Source organism: Canis aureus, chromosome 37 (genome assembly GCF_053574225.1).
Source record: "Canis aureus isolate CA01 chromosome 37, VMU_Caureus_v.1.0, whole genome shotgun sequence".
Lineage (NCBI taxonomy): Eukaryota > Metazoa > Chordata > Mammalia > Carnivora > Canidae > Canis > Canis aureus.
The window spans coordinates 8414635-8434016 of record NC_135647.1 but is presented as its reverse complement, the minus strand read 5'-3'; the positions used below and the strand labels follow the sequence as shown (position 1 = coordinate 8434016).

The window sequence follows — 19382 nt, the reverse complement described above, 5'->3', positions numbered from 1 at the left end:
ATTGCCAAAGGCTGAAAACATCTAGAATCTTGAATCTATAGTTAACTAAGCACTGAAATTAGCCATAGCCTTACGACCATCTACCAAATCATGATGTCATGTAGCTCTACTCCTTCATGGAAAGTAAGAGACCAAGCTACAGTTATCCCAAAATAGAAGCTAAATCAGATTCTCCTGTGAACAGATAGCAAAGAGTAAACTAGAAGACCACAACAAAAAAAACAAACAAAAAAACAACCCACAAAGGAAGACGGTGTGGAAATTTGCTTACCAGTTTCTGAACTTGGGATAAAGAGGGCCAAGAAGATTTCATAATCATAAACCAGACTTCATGTGGCATTTGGGCTAGAATTCATACTATTTGCATAACTCTAAAAACCCCAAGTTGAAAATTATTAAGTCATGCTTAATTGGTAGGGATTCCAAGAGGTCAGCATAAACAAAGGTAAATTCTCAGAGGAACCATTTTCAGCCTAGGCCTCTTAGAACACCCATGCTCAAGTTAAATTCCCACAATTAAAAAGAAAATACACATTGTATGAGCCATGAACTAGCCCTCAGAGAAAGAGAAATAACAAATAACAATTCAGGCCCACAAACACTACAGATATTGCAATGATCAGATATAGAATATAATGTAAATAAATTATTTTTAACATGTTTAAATAATTAGAAGTTATTGGGATTCTTTCACAAGAACATGAGACTATCAAAGTGAGACGCATTTGAAAAATAAACCACTTAAAGGAATGAAATATATAGTAACCAAAATTAAAAATTTAATAAACAAGTTAAACAACTGAAAAGAGGGCAGCCCAGGGGGCTCAGCGGTTTAGCACCTGCCTTCTGCCCAGGGCGTGATCCTGGAGACCCAGGATTGAGTCCCATGTCGGGCTCCCTGCATGGAACCTGCTTCTCCCTCTGCCTGTGTCTCTGCCTCTTTCTCTCTCTCTCTCCCTCTCTCTGTCTCTCATGAATAAATAAAAATAACATCTTTAAAAAAATTTTTAAAGAAACAATGGAAAAGAGAAAGCTAAAGACAAAATCAATGCGCTGTGAGATAAATCTGGAGAAATTATGCAGAATAAAGTCCTGAAGGTAAAGAAAGAGAAAACAGAAGAAGCTAAAGGAATGGGTAATAAAAAGATAATCTAATATTTATTGATTGACATACTAAAAAGAAATAGCAGAAGAATGTGGGTGAGACAATATTTAAAGAAATATTGTATAAAGTTTGTTTCAGAATTTTAGACAAATGCAAATTCTCAGATCCCCAGTATATCCAAAGCAGAATAAATAAAAAGAAATCCATTCTGGACATATTGCAAAAGTCTGCAGAGTATCAAAGACCAAATATCTTAAAACAAGCCGAGGGTAAAAGGTGAGTTAACAAAAATAAGAATCAGACAGGTGGCTGACTTTTCAATAGTAATAATAGGGCATCTGGGTGGCTCAGTGGTTGAGCATCTGCCTTTGGCTCAGGTCATGATCCTGGAATGCTGGGATCAAGTCCTCCATAGGGCTCTCTGCAAGGAGCCTGCTTTTCCCTCTGCCTATGTCTCTGCTTCTCTCTGTGTGTCTCTCATGAATGAATAGGTAAAATCTTTTTAAAAATGGTAATAACAAAGTCAGAAAATAACAAAATGATATCCACACATAAGGGAAAATAAATGCCAAGACAAAATTCTATATTCTCTAAAATTATAATTTAAAAGCATGAATAGAACAAAAGCATTAAACAAACTCTGAGTATGTACTATTAATAGAGCTTTATTAAAGACATACCAATAGGATTTAACTTAGGAAAGATAAAACTGAATTAAAAAGAAAGTATGAAAGACCAAAAAGAATGGTCAGAAATCCAAGATGAGAAATGTAAGTATAAACCTGGATTAACCTAAAGGAAAAAGAAAAGACATTACATACATAAAACTGTAGTATCTATTTTGTGGTATTTGGGGGGAAAACCCACTGGAAAATAATAGCAAATAAGATAGTAAAAAAGTAATGAGACTTCACGTATTCTAAAATCACTACATTGTTGAGTGAGAGAGTGATTAAGATTCTTAAGTTAGAAGAAATGGATAATTTCCTAGAAACATGTAATCTACCAAAACTGAAGCAGGAAGAAATAGAAAATTTGAACAGACTGATTACCAGCAATGAAATTGAATCAGTAATCAAAAACCAGCAACAAACAAAAGTCCAGTACAAGATGGCTTCACAGGTGAACTTTACCAAACAAAGAAGACTTAAGACCTATTCTTCTCAAACTGTTCCAAAAAACAGAGGAGGAAGGAAACCTTCCAAGTTCATTCTATGAAGCCAGCTTTACCCTGATACCAAAACCAGATAAAGACACCAAAAAAAAAAAAAGAGAGAGAGAGAGAGAGAGAGAGAGAGAGAACTACGCCAATATCTCTGATGAGCATAGAAGCAAAAATCCTCAACAAAATATTCCAAACAGACTCTAATAATACATTTTTTAAAAATCATTCAACACAATCAAGTTAGATTTATTCCTGGAAAGGAAGGGTGGTTCAATATTCTCAAATCAGTCAACAAGAGAAAAGATAAAAATCATATGTTCATTTCAATAGATACAGAAAAAGCATTCTACAAAGTTCAACAACCATTCCTGATAAACCCTCAACAAAGCAGGTTTAAAGCGAACATACCTCAACATAGTAAAGGTCACATATGAAAAACTCATAGCAAACATCACATTCAATGGGGAAAAACTGAGAGCTTTTTACCTAAGATCAGGAACAAGACAAGGATGCCCACTCTCACCATTTTTATTCAACATAGTACTAGCAGTGCTAGCCACGGCATTCAGATAACAGAAATAAAAGGATTCCAAACTGATAAGAAAGAAGTAAAACTTACACTACTTACTGGTGACATGATACTATATATAGAAAACCCAAAAACAGAAACAGAAAACTACTAGAACTACTAAATGAATTCAGTAAAGTTGCAGGATTCAAAATCAATGTACAGAAATCTATTGCATTTCTATACACTAATGATGAAGCATCAGAAAGAGAATTTACAATTTACAATTGCACCAAAAATAATAAAATATCTAGTAATAAATTCAACCAAAGAGGCGAGAGACTTGTAATCTGTAAATAAAACACTGATCAAAGAAATTAAAGATGACACAAAGAAATGGAAAGACATACCATGTTCATAAATTAGAAGAACAATTATTGTTAAAATTGTTGTAAAACAATTATTGTTAAAAATCTATACTACCCAAAGCACTCTACGCATTTAATGTGATCTTTATCAAAATATCAATAGCAGTTTTCACAGAACTAGAGCAAACAATCCTAAATTTATATGGAACCACCAAAAGACCCCAAATAGCTAAAGCAATCCTGAAAAAGAAAAACAAAGCTGGAGGCATCACAATTCCAGACTTCAAGTTATATTACAGAGTAGTAGTGATTACAAAAGTATGGTACTGGCACAAAAATAGACATGTAGATCAATAGAGCAGAAGTGAAAACTCAGAAATGAACCCACAATTAAATGGTTAATTAATCTTAAACAAAGAAGGAAAGAATATACAATGGGAAAAAGTCTCTTCAACAAATAGTGCTGGGAAAACTGGACAGCAACATGCAAAAGAATGAAAGTGGACCACTTTTTTACACCATCCACAAAAATAAATTCAAAATGGATGAAACATTTAAATGAGACCTAAAGCTATAAAAATCCTTGAAAAATGCACAGGCAAGTAATTTCTCTGACATCAGTCATTGCAACATTCTTATAGATATGTCTCCTGATGCAAGGAAAATAAATTATATGGATAACATCAAAAAAAAAAAAAACTTCTGTACAGGAAAGGAAACAGTCAACAACACTAAAGGGCAACCTACTGAATAGAGAAGATATTTGCAAATGACATATCTGATAAAGGGTTAGTATCCAAAATATATAAAGAACTGATATAACTCAACACCCCAAAACCAAATAATTCAATTAAAAATGGGCAGAAGACATGAACAGACATTTTTGCAAAGAAGAGATACACATGGCCAACAGGTACATGAAAGACGCTGAACATCACTCATTATCAGGGAAATGCAAATCAAAACCACAATGACATATCACCTCCCACCTGTAATAATGGCTAAAATCAAAACTAAAAGAAACAACAAGTGTTGGAGAGGATGTAGAGAAAGGGGGACCCTCTTGCACTATTGGTGGAAATGCAAACTAATGCAGCCACTGTGGAAAACAATGCGGAGTTTTCTCAAAAAGTTAAAAATATAACTACCCTACTATCCCGTAATCACACTACAGAGTATTTACCCCCAAAATATAAAAATACTAATTCAAAGGGACACATGCACCCCTGTGTTTATTGCAGCATTATTTACAATAGCCAAATTATGGAAGTAGCTCAGGAGGTCATGGATAGATGAATGGATAAAGAAGATGTAGTATATATACTCGATGGAATATTGCTCAGCCATACAAAAGAGTGAACAATCTTGCCATATTTTAGACAGTAAATATATGCTCTAAGTAACTCAGGAATGTTGGTAAAATGAAATGTAGAAAGAAAATTAATGCACTAACTGTCTATATCAAAATGAAGGAAAGACTAAAAAATACTGGGCTTAGCAGATAACTTAAGTTTTAAAAAATAGAATGGGAAGTATATGGGATGAAAAATACAAATAAGTCAGCAATTAATAAAATAAGGGGAAAAAACAAACAGTAGAGGATCACAGACATAAGCTGAGCTTTCAGAGAAGACCAATTAAATTGACAAAGCTCAGGAAGGCCTAATTAATAAAAGAGAGCAAACAAATAAACAGTATACGAATAGAAAGGTATATAACTACTGGTGTTGCAAACATCAAAAAGAAAAGTTAAAAAAATATTATTAACTTTCTGCTACCAAATATGTTGAAATCGATTCTTAGGGGGGAAAGATATATATATTTATATACCTTGCCAAATGGACTCAAGAAGAAATAGACCACATGAATAGTTTTAAAACCATTAAATAAATTTAATCAGCAGTTTAAAACATTCCCACAAAGGAAACACCAGGCCCAGACAAGTACTATTCATTATTCACAGACAGATAATTCCAGTCTTACACATAATATTTCAGAAAATATAAAAGGAAGGAGCATTCCTCAACTCATTTTATGTGGCAAGGATAACTTTGATACAAAACCAGGAAAGGAAAGTATAAAAAAAGGAAAGTTAGTTACTGGCCAATTTCACTCATGAATACAGATACACAATATCCCTTAAAAAAATATTAACAAAACAAATCCAGCACTTTAAAAAATACCAATTTTACAACAAAAGCATAGTCAAGAAAGCAAATATAGCCAAACTGGACAACATCAAAGTAAAAACTTCTTTGTCAAAGAAAACAATCAACAGAGTAAAAAAGGTACCCTACAAAATGAAAAAAAATATTTGCAGATCATATATCTGATAAGAAGTGAATGTCCAGATTATATAAAGAATTCCTCCAACTAAACAACAATAAAAATAAAACAAATAACTTGATTTAAAAATGTGGGAAAACCTCAAATAAATGATATATAAATACCCAAAAGCATATGAAAAGATGCTTAGCGTCACTAATCATTAGAGACGTACAACTCAAAAACAAGATATTATCTCATACACCTTAGAATTGCAACTATCGATAAACCAGAAAATAACAAATGTTGGCAAGGATGGAGATAAAAAGGAACCCTTATGAACTGTTGGCAGAAATGTAAAATGGTACAGCTGCTATGGAAAACAGTATAGTTGTTCCTCAAAAATTAAAAATAGAATTACCATATGATCGAGCAATTCTACTTCTGGGTATATATCCAAAAGATTTGAAAGCAGGATCTCAAGAGATGTGCGCACAACCATATTCACAGCAGTACTATTCACAATGGCCAAGAGGTGGATGCAGTCCAAAGATAGATGAATGCATAAACAAAATGTGATTTATGCATACAATGGAATATTATTCCATCTTTAAAAGGAAGGAAACTTTGACACATGCTACAACATGGGTGAACCTTAACGACATTATGCTAAGTGAAATAAACTAGTCACAAAAGACAAGCACTGTGGTTCCATCTCTTTGGGGTATCTAGAGTAGACAAATTTGTGGAAACAGAAAATAAAATGGTAGTCGCCAACTGCTTGGAGTTGGGGAACATGGGGACTTGTTTGATGGGAATAGAACTTCAGTTTTGTAAGACGAAAAAGTTCTGGAGATCTGTTTCACAATAATGTGAACATACTTTTCACTACCGAATTGTACATTTAAAAATGGTTAAGAAAGCAAATTTTATAGGTCTTTGAACACAATTTAAAATGTTTAAATGCCAATATAATTTAACCCAGGAATGTATAGTTGGTTCAATTTTAGAAATTCTATTAATATAATTTGCCACATTAACAAATTAAAGGAAATGGTATTATCTCAAAGATGAAAAAGTTGATAAAATCAAAACTCATTTTTTTAAAGATTTTATTTATTTATTCATGAGAGAGAAGCAGAGACAAAGCAGAGGGAGAAGCAAGCTCCCTGTGAGGAGCCTGATGTAGGACTCGATCCCAGGAGCCCAGTATCATGACCTGAGCCAAAGGTAGACACTCAACCACTGAGCCACCCAGGTGTCCCGAAATTCATTCATCATTCACTCTGCAAAAAGGCCTAATGATCCTCTTTTCAAAGGCTATCTCCTACACATGCACACACTTGAAGCTTACAACTAACATATTTAGTGATGATATTCAAAAGGATTCCTGTTGTAATCACAGATAAGGCATATTTACCTGTTGTCAGTACTTCTCTATGATGCCATTCCCGAGCTCCTCACTGGTGCAATAAAATAGTGGGATGGAGTATGGAAGGCACGGGAAAGGATAGGGGAGAGGAAGGAAAGAATGAAGAGTGAAAGAAAGGGAGAGATAGATGCACACAGGGAGTGAAGAAGAAAAGCAAAAGGAAAGAAAGAAAGAAAGAAAGAAAGAAAGAAAGAAAGAAAGAAAGAAAGAAAGAAAGAAAGAAGAAAGAAAGGAAAGGAAGAAAGAAAGGAAAGAAAGAAAAGAAAGAAAGAAAGAAAGAAAGAAAGAAAGAAAGAAAGAAAGAAAGAAGAAAGAAAGGAAAGGAAGAAAGAAAGGAAAGAAAGAAAAGAAAGAAAGAAAGAAAGAAAGAAAGAAAGAAAGAAAGAAAGAAAGAAAGAAAAAGAAAGAAAGAAAGAAAGAAAGAAAGAAGAAAGAAAGAAAGATGTTATAGCTATAAGGAAAGGAGGGAAAAACTATTATTTTCTCATAAGGATGATTTTTGTATGGCATGTAAATAACCAAAATGAGTCTACAAATAAATTAACAACTTTAGTAAGGCAGTTCTGCAAAGTAGCTAGATGTAGTTGTTACATAAAAGTCAACTGCATTTCTGTACAATAGCAACAATTAGAGCCTTTTGTTATTTCAAATATACTATTTTTAAAAGATTTGATTGATTGATTTTAGAGATAGAGAGTGCACGCACACACAAGAGGCAGGGGGAGGGACTCTTTCACAAAGTAAAAGTTTTTAATTGTAATGAGATGGGAGAAGGAGAGAGAATCCCAAGCAGGCTCCCCACTGAGAGCAGAACCCAACTTGGGGCTTAATCTCACAACCTTGGGATCCTGACCTGAGCCAAAATCAAGAACCAGAAAGATGTTCAACCTACTGAGCCACCCAAGTGCCCCTCACATATGCTACTTTTAATAGCATTGAACATTAAGTATCCAGAACAAAAGTCATGTGAGACCTTTTAGAAAAAAGTATCAACTCTCATCTACAGACATTAAGGAAGGCACAGATACATGGAGATTTCTCATATTCACAGATTAGAAAATTCAATAGTGTAACACTGTGAGCATGTCAATTTTCCCGAAGCTGAGCTATAGAGTCAGGGAAAATTTCAACCAAAATTCGGAAGAAACTTTACATAGAAAATAACACATGAATTCTAATGTGTACTTGAAAGAGCAAAAGACCAAACAAGGTCAAGTCTTTTCCTGAAGAAGAGTCAAGTGAGAATTCATCCTTTGTCTGATGTGAAGACTAAAAAGCCATTTTTAATTAAAATAGTGTAGAATGAGGGCATATATAGCCAAATAAACTAACAGAATACAAGTGGGAGCCATGAAACAGATCCAGGTGAACATGCAGGCTGAAAATATAAAAGAAGTGACGTCACACCAATAGAAAAATAGGCACTATTTAATAAACCGTGCTGGGATAAAATGGAACTGGATCTCTTCTTCACACCTTATAAAAAAACAATATCAGGTTGATAGAGGGCTTAATACTTTTATAAAAAGAACATGATGATGTCTTTTTGATAAAAAGGATTTCTTCAACAAAACACAAAAAGTAAAACATAAAGAAAATGATCAGTAAGTCATTTAAACCTAAGAAATTGTTTATCAAAAGATACCTTAAAAAGAGAATGAAAAATCTCTGCTACAAAGTAAGAATAAGCATTTGCAATGCATATAATCATCACAGGATTAGTATGAGAAAGTTCCTAATAACTTAGAGAATAGAAGGGTAGGAAATTATATGGGAAATAAAACAAAACATGAATGGACAACAAACGTGGAAAAGGATCAGCCCCATTAATAATTAAGGAGAAAAAATTTATTACCAAAATAAGGTGAAATTTCACCTCCTGAAGGTTGATAAAATTTATAATTTTGATAGTGCAGTGCATTAGGAAAGATACAGAGCAACAGGAACTCTTATACACTGTGGTAGGAGCATGTACTATTTGGAAAACAGTTTTGCTTGCGAAATTGAAGAGCTACATATCCCTCAATTAACAATTCTATTGTGCAAATACATGGTACCAGTTTAGGGATTACTAATTTGTTAATAAAAATTACAGGTTAGACAGATAATGCATCACAAAAGGAAGATATCCTAGAGAGAATACGGCATCTTTGCATAACAAGCATAATAATGATTATTGCAGCATTATTTATAATAGCAAAAATAAATGAAAACAACCAAGATGTCTACCATCAGGAAAACTGGTAAATAAAACAGACATACAATGAAATAAATGCATTCAAGTCTTACCATTCTTATCTAATGGAGTACCCCTGTTCCAGAGGCTTCTGCTGTGGTCAATTCTCTCTTTCCTTCTGGAGATTAAAATCTGTTATTTCTGGAGCCACCTGGGTGGCTCAGTGCTTGAGCATCTGCCTTTGGCTCAGGTCATGATCCCAGGGCCCTGGGATCAAGTCCCACATCAGGCTCCCAGCAGGAAACCTGCTTCTCCCTCTCCCTATGTCTCTACTTTTCTCTGTGTGTCTCTCATGAATAAATAAATAAAATCTTTTTTAAAAATCTGTTTTTTTCTGGATATCTGCCCTCTATACTATATTTATATATAATTGGCCCATTGGATTCAAACCATGGTTTTATTTCAAAACAAGAAAATATTCTAGAGCCCTATTTATACTATCATTTCCCACTTTGTCTCATCTGATTTCCCCCTTCCATTTCGTTGCTACACAATACAGACACACACACACACACACACCTTATTTGTCACACTCTGCATTTGACCTCCCCAAAATTCAAGTCTCTTAGATACCTTAGAAATACCCACTGCCTCTCTGTGATGACATCTTAAACGTTTTAAAATCCTAACTCTACATTTAAGACCAAGAAAACAATTGTTCAACACCTGAACCAAGCAAGAGCACAGGATGATTAAGATACAAATTTTATATGCCAGTTTATTTTATTTCTAATTATATTCTTAGTAAATGATGTTAATATTTAATAGGAATGACTTTGCCACTCAGTGCTTTGCCCAGTAAAAACCAGAGCCCTTAGCATTTTATTGGCACTAAAGCAGTCAGCTGTAACACAGGATAACGACAAGGGTAAAGAAATTCTGCTCCGACCCTAAATGAAATGTCTCCTCAATGACTTGAATGCTTAGGTAGAAATAGCAGTTGCTCAAAGAAATTGGCTCCTTTACAATGAAAAACAATCAACATGGCATTTTCTCCAAATCCAAGGAGACTGTAACATATGTAGAGGAGATGACAATAATTTTAAAAGGTGTTGACAATATTGTTTAAACCAGTGCTCACCCTCTTGTTATGTGGTTTTAGTAAACCCAAGCAGACCCTATACATGTAATCCAGAAAGAACCACCAGGATCATCCATCCCTCATGACTGTCATTGAAAGAAAGTGAACATTACTTACTCAACAAAGCATACTCAACATCATCATCGTCCATCCTGAACACACAACGTCGCAGAACTAGTTACCGGTGAAGCTCTCCAGTCTCCTAGAACAGGTTTCCTCAGCATGTTAAGATGCCTCTTCAACCAAAGATTAATTTTAGGTGTTTATTTCACAAAATTATTTACATATGATTTCTTGGACTACATATTTCCTTAATGCATATAAAAATATAATTTGAGAAAAATCCCTCCTGGATTAAGTTTACTATTTGTCTTACAATTACCATGGCATGTGTCCATAGTCAATTGGCTGATACAATTATGATTTTACATATATTTTAGTAGCATGCAAACAGAACCTAACTTAATGTCATGTCACTTAATGAGACAGGATCATCTTCTCACCATCAAAAGATTTTGCTTTTCTGTGTCTCTTTCCATGTGATTCTATACCAGCTATTATGGAAAGTCAGAATTAAAAAGCCTCTCTCTCATAGGATATGCAATTTAAAGTAAAACGAGAAAATGTACATATTAAAGACGCTAAGATGAAATACAGACACCACCACCCCACAGAAGCCTATAAGTATGTTTAATTACATTAAATGGTTAGATGAATAAGGGAGTTTTAGTATTTTTTTTTCTTAATGGTTAAGGTTTCAGAAAAATCCCTACCTTTCTGTCTTGAAGCAACTGGGTTTGAAGAGAGGTCTTAACAACAAAGGAGAAAGAGCCTGTGGAGGATTTCAGGGAAAGAGAAGAAGAACCAAAATGTAGGCTAACAAAAGAAGCACAAATGCTAAGATGGCCAAGGGGCAAGTTCAGTGCAGGGGACCTTGAGTGTCTCAATATCAGAAAACAAATATGTTTCATTAATATACCAACCATCCCTTGAGAACCCCTTCATCCACCTAGCAGGCCTGAATAGTATTTTTCTTATGCTCATTTTTCCTTGGAAAGACATTACTTACTTTGAGTTCCTAAATAAGTCCAGCCAACAATCTTTAAAAACTTATATAAGAGAAATATTTAAATTTAATAATAGTTCTTCAATCTTAATTCCTAGTGTGGATAGTTCATCAGTTGCTGATGAACCGTTTTTCTCTAAGCTATTCTTGTAAAAAAGGAAACTCTTTTATTATATTGAGTTCTCTCAAAAGTATACACTTCTATGATTCTCTTAGGCTGGTGCTTCTCCAAGTCTGGTCCTGGAAAGAGGGCATCACAGCATCACCTGGCAGTTTGTGAGAAATGGAAATTCTCAGGCTTCACATTAGACCTGCCGGATCAGAGACTCTGGAGGGGAAGCTCCACCATCTGTATTTTTAACAAGACTTTCAGGCAATTCCAGGATCACACTTAGGTTGCAAACCGCTGCTTTGTACCTGTCAGATAATAGCACATACATGCTTGCCTGGGTCCCACTGTTAGGGCAGGTATTTCAGTGCCCCTGTAGAAATACTGTAGGAAAAAAAAATATGTTTTTTTAGCTTAATCTTAACATTTAAAATGGCACATTTCTGTCAGTCAAGAAATGCTCCTTGAATGGCATAATATTGTTAAACACCAGGCACTCATGGACTTCCAGAGTTATAGGCATTGTAGATTGTACTGTCACAAAACATGTGCCAATACATCGTCCATGAAGCCGATAGATTCAATGAGCTCTCAGGGGTCTCCATTCTCTCATGGGTCTCAGGTGAGCAGGACCCTACCAGGCTGAGACCTCACAGCATCTTATGTGAGACCTCTCCCTTCTGTGTGTGACAGGTGGAGGATGGCCCCAGGAGGAAGGTCTGGAGAAGTCTCCTGGAACATCTAAGGGTAAAAAAGACGAAGAAAAAAGAAAAAGAAAAAAAAGAAAAGAAAAGAAAAGAAGAAAAGAAAAGAAAAGAAAAGAAAAGAAAGAAGAAAGAAAAAGAAAGAATGAAAGAAAGAAAGAAAAGAAAAGAAAAGAGAGAAAAGAAAAGAGAAAAGAAAAGAAAAGAAGAAAAGAAAAGAAAAGAAAAGAAAAGAAAAGAAAAGAAAGAGAGGAAAGAGAGAGAGAGAAGGAGGGAGGGAGGGAGGGAGGGAGGAAGGAAGGAAGGAAGGAAGGAAGGAAGGAAGGAAGGAAAGTAGAGAGAGAAAGAAAGAAAGACCTGAGATTTCCTTCTTGCTCATCAGCAGGCCTTCCCTCCTGGTAGATCTGGGTCACCTCCAATGGGCCCAGGCTCATCCTCACTGTCAGTGTCTGGAAATTAATGGATTTATAGTGAGAAATGTCATACCCCTAAATCTTAGTCTGGTACCCAGACTAATCAATGGTGTTTAACACCCAGAACTCCTTATCGAAATACCAAAAAGTAAATAAATACAAAAACAAAAAAGAAAAGAAAAAGAAAAAAAAAAAGAAGTCTAAGCCAAGTCCAAAAAAGAAAAACCTAAAAAAAAAAGTCTCTTTTTTCTTTCTTTCTTTTTTTTCTTTTTCTTTTTTCTTTTTTTTTTTTTTTTTTAAAGAAAATGAACTTCTAAACGAAAGCAAACTAAAGGATATTTTCATGCATGCTAGGCCCACACCCCACCGCGCCCCTGGAAAAGCCTGTACCTGCAGCAACCCCATCCCCGTTCCCATCGTCTGCGTGATAAAGACCTTCCTCCCCATCACCAACATCAATTACCTCACCCAAACTTCACCATGAAAAGGGGGGGGGGGGGATCACTATGTTAGCGGTGGTCATTTAAGAAAGAAAGAAAAAGAAGGGGAAAAAAAAGAAAGAAAAGAAGAAAGAAAGAAAGAAAGAGAGAAAGAAAGAAAGAAAGAGAGAAAGAAAGAAAGAAAGAAAAAGAAAGAAAGAAAGAAAGAAAGAAAGAAAGAAAGAAAGAAAGAAAAAGAAAGAAAGAAAGAGAAAGAAAGAAAGAAAGAAAGAAAGAAAGAAAGAAAGAAAGAAAGAAAGGAGAGAAAGGAAGGAAGAAAGAGAAATCCCGCACATCGGCCACAATGTCGAACTCCCTCCAAAATTAGCCCGCGCCGTCACATAAATTGGTTTTCTTTGTGATCCCAAATTGACTTGCAGCTCACTAGTGAGAAAATAGTTATAAAGAACTTCTTAAACTCAACACCAAAGAAACAAACAATCCAATCATGAAATGGGCAAAAGACATGAACAGAAATCTCACAGAGGAAGACATAGACATGGCCAACATGCATATGAGAAAATGTTCTGCATCACTTGCCATCAGGGAAATACAAATCAAAACTACAATGAGATACCACCTCACACCAGTGAGAATGGGGAAAATTAACAAGGCAGGAAACAACAAATGTTGGAGAGGATGCGCAGAAAAGGGAACCCTCCTACACTGTTGGTGGGAATGTGAACTGGTGCAGCCACTCTGGAAAACTGTGTGGAGGTTCCTCAAACAGTTAAAAATATACCTGCCCTACGACCCAGCAATTGCACTGTTGGGGATTTACCCCAAAGATACAAATGCAATGAAACGCCGGGACACCTGCACCCCGATGTTTCTAGCAGCAATGGCCACTATAGCCAAACTGTGGAAGGAGCCTCGGTGTCCAACGAAAGATGAATGGATAAAGAAGATGTGGTTTATGTATACAATGGAATATTACTCAGCTATTAGAAATGACAAATACCCACCATTTGCTTCAACGTGGATGGAACTGGAGGGTATTATGCTGAGTGAAGTAAGTCAGTCGGAGAAGGACAAACATTATATGTTCTCATTCATTTGGGGAATATAAATAATAGTGAAAGGGAAAATAAGGGAAGGGAGAAGAAATGTGTGGGACATATCAGAAAGGGAGACAGAACGTAAAGACTGCAAACTCTGGGAAACGAACTAGGGGTGGTAGAAGGGGAGGAGGGCGGGGGGTGGGAGTGAATGGGTGACGGGCACTGGGTGTTATTCTGTATGTTAGTAAATTGAACACCAATAAAAAAAAATATGATTGTGAAAAAAAAAAAAAAAAAAAAAAAAAAAAAAAAAAAAAAAAAAAAAAAAAAAGAAAATAGTTGCTGAGAAGCCGGGGCCTCCAGCTCTCGGATCCTGCCCGCCTTTCATCGTGTAAACAAACGCATCAGATTTAAAGCTTTCCCATAATTGTTATGCTAACCTTGGAGCGAAACCTCTCCATTTGCATTTGAAGGAGCTAAATATTAGGCAGGAAAGAAAGTGCTCTTTTTGAAAGCCTGAGAAAGTGTCCCCGCGCGGGGCTGGCCGGCCATCTGGGCCCAGCACCCGCGCCCCGCACCCCGCCCCGCACCCCCCGCACCCCCGCACCCCGCCCCGCACCCCGCCCCGCGGCCGCGCAGGCCCGCGACCCACCGGCCGGGTCCCCCCCGCGCGGACCCCCGGGCCCGGGGCGCCGCAGCACCGTGGAGCGCCCGCGGCGGCCCGTCCGGGCAAAGGCGAGCAGCGCGAGCCCACGGATGCACGTTCATTGCGGAGTAATTAAAAATAAAAACACTGCACCGTGGGGGTTGTTTCAAGAGAGGAAGGCAGGCTCCGACTTCCCATCAGCCTATTCTGGGCGAATAAAGAAAAGCCAGGCATCCCTCCACCTCTTCGTGCAACCTGAACACAAAGCATGTCTACACTGACTCACGGGGAAATCAGTCCTGGGAGAGTTATCCAGGGCGTCGTAAGCCCGATGAACAGAGCTGGGGGTGGGAGGCTGGGAGGCTGGGGGTGCAGTGCGGGTGGCGGGGTTAAGAGGCTGAGAGAATCGAAGAACATAATTATTTGCTTTCGACGCTTCTCATTTTTAATTTCATTTCTGATATAATTCAAAGGTGCTTTGGTTTTTAAATGATTTTACTGTTGTCAGAATTAGCATTTTTTTTCCCCCACTAGTCCTAGGAGACATTCCAGAGGAGAACGGTATTTTTATTTTCCTTCTCCCCCTGCCTAGGGTTTGACAAAGGCTTCTCATGCATCGCTGGGCTGTGTTACAAAGTTAGGGGATTTTTCCCTCTCTCAAAAGAAGATCATTGAGGCTGCAAGTAACCCTGGTAGCTGCTAGGAGATGGAATTCTTTAGGCTAGAACTGCATGTTGCACAAATAACTAGCAAAAAGAGGAATGTGGGACAGCACTGGAGTCCCCCACTGGGCAAAAAAAGGAGGCAGCAGTGACCCCACGGGTATCACGATGGAACACGAAGGTTTTTGTTTTCCCTGGTCACAAACTAAATATCAGTGTTTGACAACTTCCCAACATGTGCCAGTTACCATGTGTTCTATTTACTTCATAAGTATTTATTAAATGGCTGCAAGTTTGTTTGTTTGTTTGTTTGTTTGTGGAGTCAGGACCTTGGCCTCAGACAGACCCAGGTTCCAGTCCTGTCTTTCCACACTTACTACCTTGATGGTCCTAATCGAGTTAGTTTTTTTGAAATCCCAATGTTCTTATCTGTAAAATGGGTGTATTATCTCCACCTCAGAGGGCTATTGTCAGGATTGAATAAACATAGCCTGGCACATAGTAAGCTCTCTATAAATTAGAGCCGTTCCTAGGTACAGTATCATCATCTTCATCATCATCGTAGCTCTCATTGTCTTTTCTCTGAAGACCCTAAAATGGATCTTTAAAAATATGCATTAAATGAGGGAAATGTAGGGGACACTTACAAAAAACCTTAATTCGTTGCCAGGTTCTGTTCTAAGTGCCAGAGGTAACAGGTAAAAGTAAAGTTCCTTGCTCTCATGGAGCTTGTGTTCTAGTTACGGAGATAGACAACAGATCAGGGAAGTAATAAATACGATCACTGTAGACAGCAATACATTCCATCAAGACAAGAAGCCAGGGAATTGGGAAGGAGAGTGACTGGGACAGGTGCTGGCGGAAGAGCAAAAGGCCGGTTATCATGAAATGGACAGAGCACCTCTCAGAGGAAATAACGATGGGGGTCAGCCCGCCAAAAGCAGGCTGGAGAAACAAGCAGGGCCAGATTTTGTAGGGTCTGGAGCTTCCAGTTCTTCTCAGAGCAATGAGAAACCATGAGAAAGTTTCAAGTGAGGGAATGACATGATCTGATTTATTGTTTAGAAAGGTCACTCTGGCTCCTCTGTGCAAGAATGGACAATGGAAAGTGGTGGAGGAGGATGGGGTGAAAGCGGAGCCTTAGCCTGGCTGCACCTGTGAAGCTTTTACAAAGCCAAGCCCCACCTGTGGGCATGGAGTAGCACCCAGGCATTTTTTTTCCCTTGCTTTGTTCTGATCTTAAACTCCCACATGATTCTAATGCACAGTAAGACTTGAAAAACACTAATTTTGAAGATATTTTAATTGTCCGGCAAAGAATGATATGATAAAAGTAGAGATGCTAAGAGGTGGTCATAGTCAGGATAGGTCTTGGAGGGGAAGCAGATTAACCTGTTAATGGATTGAAAGTGACAGAGATAGTGGGGAGAGAAATATAGGAATGGGGAATGACCTCAAAGTGGGGACAGTAGTATAGAAGGTGATTCCATTTACTTGGAGGACAAAAATGAAGTCAGAACAGGCTGGGATAAATGGGAAGCCAGGTTGCTGAAGACTGGACTCAAGAACACTCACCGTGTTTTGTATACAACACTTATTTGGTATATATTAATAAGATAATAATCCAATTTTTCTGTGGAGGCATCTAGCAGGTGGTTGATTTGAGAGACTAGTAGGACAGAACTCTAAATGTATCAATGTGGCCCAATAAAACTTTCTGCAACTATGGAAATGGTCTGTGTGGGCACTGTCCAAAGCAGTAGCCGCTCAGCACCTGTGGATATCAAGCACTTGAAATAAGGCTAAGCTAGTGCAACTGGGGCATCAATTTCTTTTGTTTTAATTAATTTAAATTTAAATAGCTCTAGGTGGCAAGTGGCTGCTCCCCTAATGGAAAAATGTAGGTATGCGTGGATGACTCCCGTATCTGTCCATCTGGCCTGAACCTCTTCTTTTAGGCTCAGATACCTTCTCATCACTAGCCCTGGAAAAGATCAAAGCCTCTGTCATCTTCAGCCTGGGTTATTCAACATTAGATTACTGGCCACATTGTTTCTCTCTGATCTTCTACCATATATTCTCAAAACAGCAGCCAAAACCATCTTCACAATTTGAGCCATATCCTGTGTTCTTCAGTTTAAAGCCTTCTAGTGGCTCCCTATCTCAACATAGTAGAGCCAAGCTCATTTGACTAGTACACCAACACCCCTGCATCATTGGGCCCCTTCTCTGCTTCTCCAACTCCACTTCCCATCTTTCTGCACTCCTCTTCTGTGCCCCAGCACTTCTACCTCCTATTGGGCAATGAAGTTAACACAGCTATTTTGTTTATTGTCTGCTCTCTCTTTCTCAGAAACAGGCTCTATTAGGTGGGGATTTATGACAGCTTTGTACACTATTGGAACCTTTAGTACAAAGAACACAGTAGCTTATCAGATATTAGGTACCCAATAAATACTTACTAATGATTAAATCAGAATAGAGATAATATATGCTCACCTGGGTCACCTAGAAGAACTGACACAGAGGACAGAAAAGCCTCCAGGACTGAGCCCTGGGCTTCTCCAACACATATACTGTTGCCTTGGCCAATATGGTAGCTATATGTGGCTTTTGAGCCAAGTCCATATTTTTTTAAAGATTTTATTTATTTATTCATTAGAGACATAGAGAGAGAGAGAAAGAGAGAGAGAAAGGCAGAGACACAGGCAAAGGGAGAAGCAGGCTCCATGCAGGTGCCCGACATGGTACTCGATTCCGGGTCTCCAGGATCACACCCTGGGCTGAAGGCGGCGCTAAACTGCTGAGCCACCCGGGCTGCCCGAGCCTAGTCCATATTAAGTATAAAATACCAAATTGTGAAGAATGCAAAGCATCTCATTAATTATTTATATAGATTATTTACCGAAATAATATTTTGGGTATACTAGGTTAAACAAAATATATTCTTAAAATTGATTTCACCTGTTTATTTTTACTTTCTTTAATGGGAAAATTAAATATTAGGAACTTTAAAATTATCTGTGTGGCTCCTGTTGTATTTCTCTTAGACACATTACTTCAGAGACTGAGAGGAGAACAAAAACCAGCAGGGGATGTGTCCAGCAAGCAAGGGAAGATATTAAGCAAGTATGGTGCATGGGAGATTAGAGAAATAGTTGGGTTCAGAAGGAGAGAACAGTTAACTAAATCACATGAGTAATGTGAAGATGGAGAATTGGCCAAAGGATTTGGCAAGGTGAAGAGTACTGCTGACCTTAAGAAGGGTGAATTCAGAGAAACGTATGGACAGACGCTCAAGTGGAGAGAGTCAGAATATAAAATGATGAGGTAGAGACAACCCTCTCAAGAATGATTGCTATGGGAAATGGGATGATTGCTGATCACAGAGAGAAAAAAATTAATGATGGAAGATATTTTGATAGCTGAAGGAAATACTCAAAGATAGCCCCAAACTGGAAAATATAGGCTCAATACAAAAAGTATACAAGCAGGGCACCCTGGGTGGCTCAGCGGTTTAGCACCACCTTCAGCCTGGGGTGTGATCCTGGAGACCCGGGATCAAGTCCACATCGGGCTCCCTGCATGGAGCCTATGTCTCTGCCTCTGTGTGTGTGTGTGTGTGTGTGTGTGCCTCTCATGAATAAATAAATAAAATCTTTTTTTTAAAGTACACAAATATAGCATTTCAAATCTGAAAGTGCCCTTGAAGTTCATCTTAGATATTATAGGTAAGAACTTTGAGGTCCAACCAGATTAAAGACTTGTCAACATCATACAACAGGTAGGAAACCAGAACGAGAAACACGGTCTATGAACAATAACTTGCAAAATTCCATTTCCACAGAGAAAAACATATCCAAATTCTAATATATTTGACCCAAAATATTATTCCTCTTGTAAATCAGAAAGTTTTTGTGATTGTGAATGGTCCATTGAGAGCTAACTCAACACCCCAAAAACAAATAATCTAGTCAAGAAATGGGCCAAAGACATGAACAGACATTTCCTCAAAGAAGACATACAAATGGCCAACAGACACATGAAAAAGAATGCTCCATATCCCTTGGCATCAGGGAAATACAAATCAAAATCACAACGAGATACCACCTTACACCAGTCAGAATGGCCAAAATTAACAA

At 37.5% G+C, this 19382-nt stretch overlaps 1 long non-coding RNA gene across 30 annotated transcripts in view; it reads right to left on the bottom strand.

Annotated features, from left to right (window-relative positions):
- Positions 1-19382, bottom strand: part of LOC144306781 (uncharacterized) — a 350851-nt gene that overhangs the window by 207922 nt on the left and 123547 nt on the right. For 3 of the 30 annotated variants that reach the window (XR_013373873.1, XR_013373874.1, XR_013373888.1), the window contains exons 1-4: positions 14732-14866; positions 11665-11719; positions 10934-10992; positions 10278-10362 (exon numbers count right to left, since the gene is read on the bottom strand). The exons of 26 other annotated variants lie outside the window; for them this stretch is intronic. This is a non-coding gene — a long non-coding RNA (uncharacterized LOC144306781). Of the gene's footprint in view, positions 1-10277; positions 10363-10933; positions 10993-11664; positions 11720-14731; positions 14867-19382 lie in introns of those variants that run through there. One more of the 30 variants, XR_013373875.1, reaches the window with a different exon arrangement.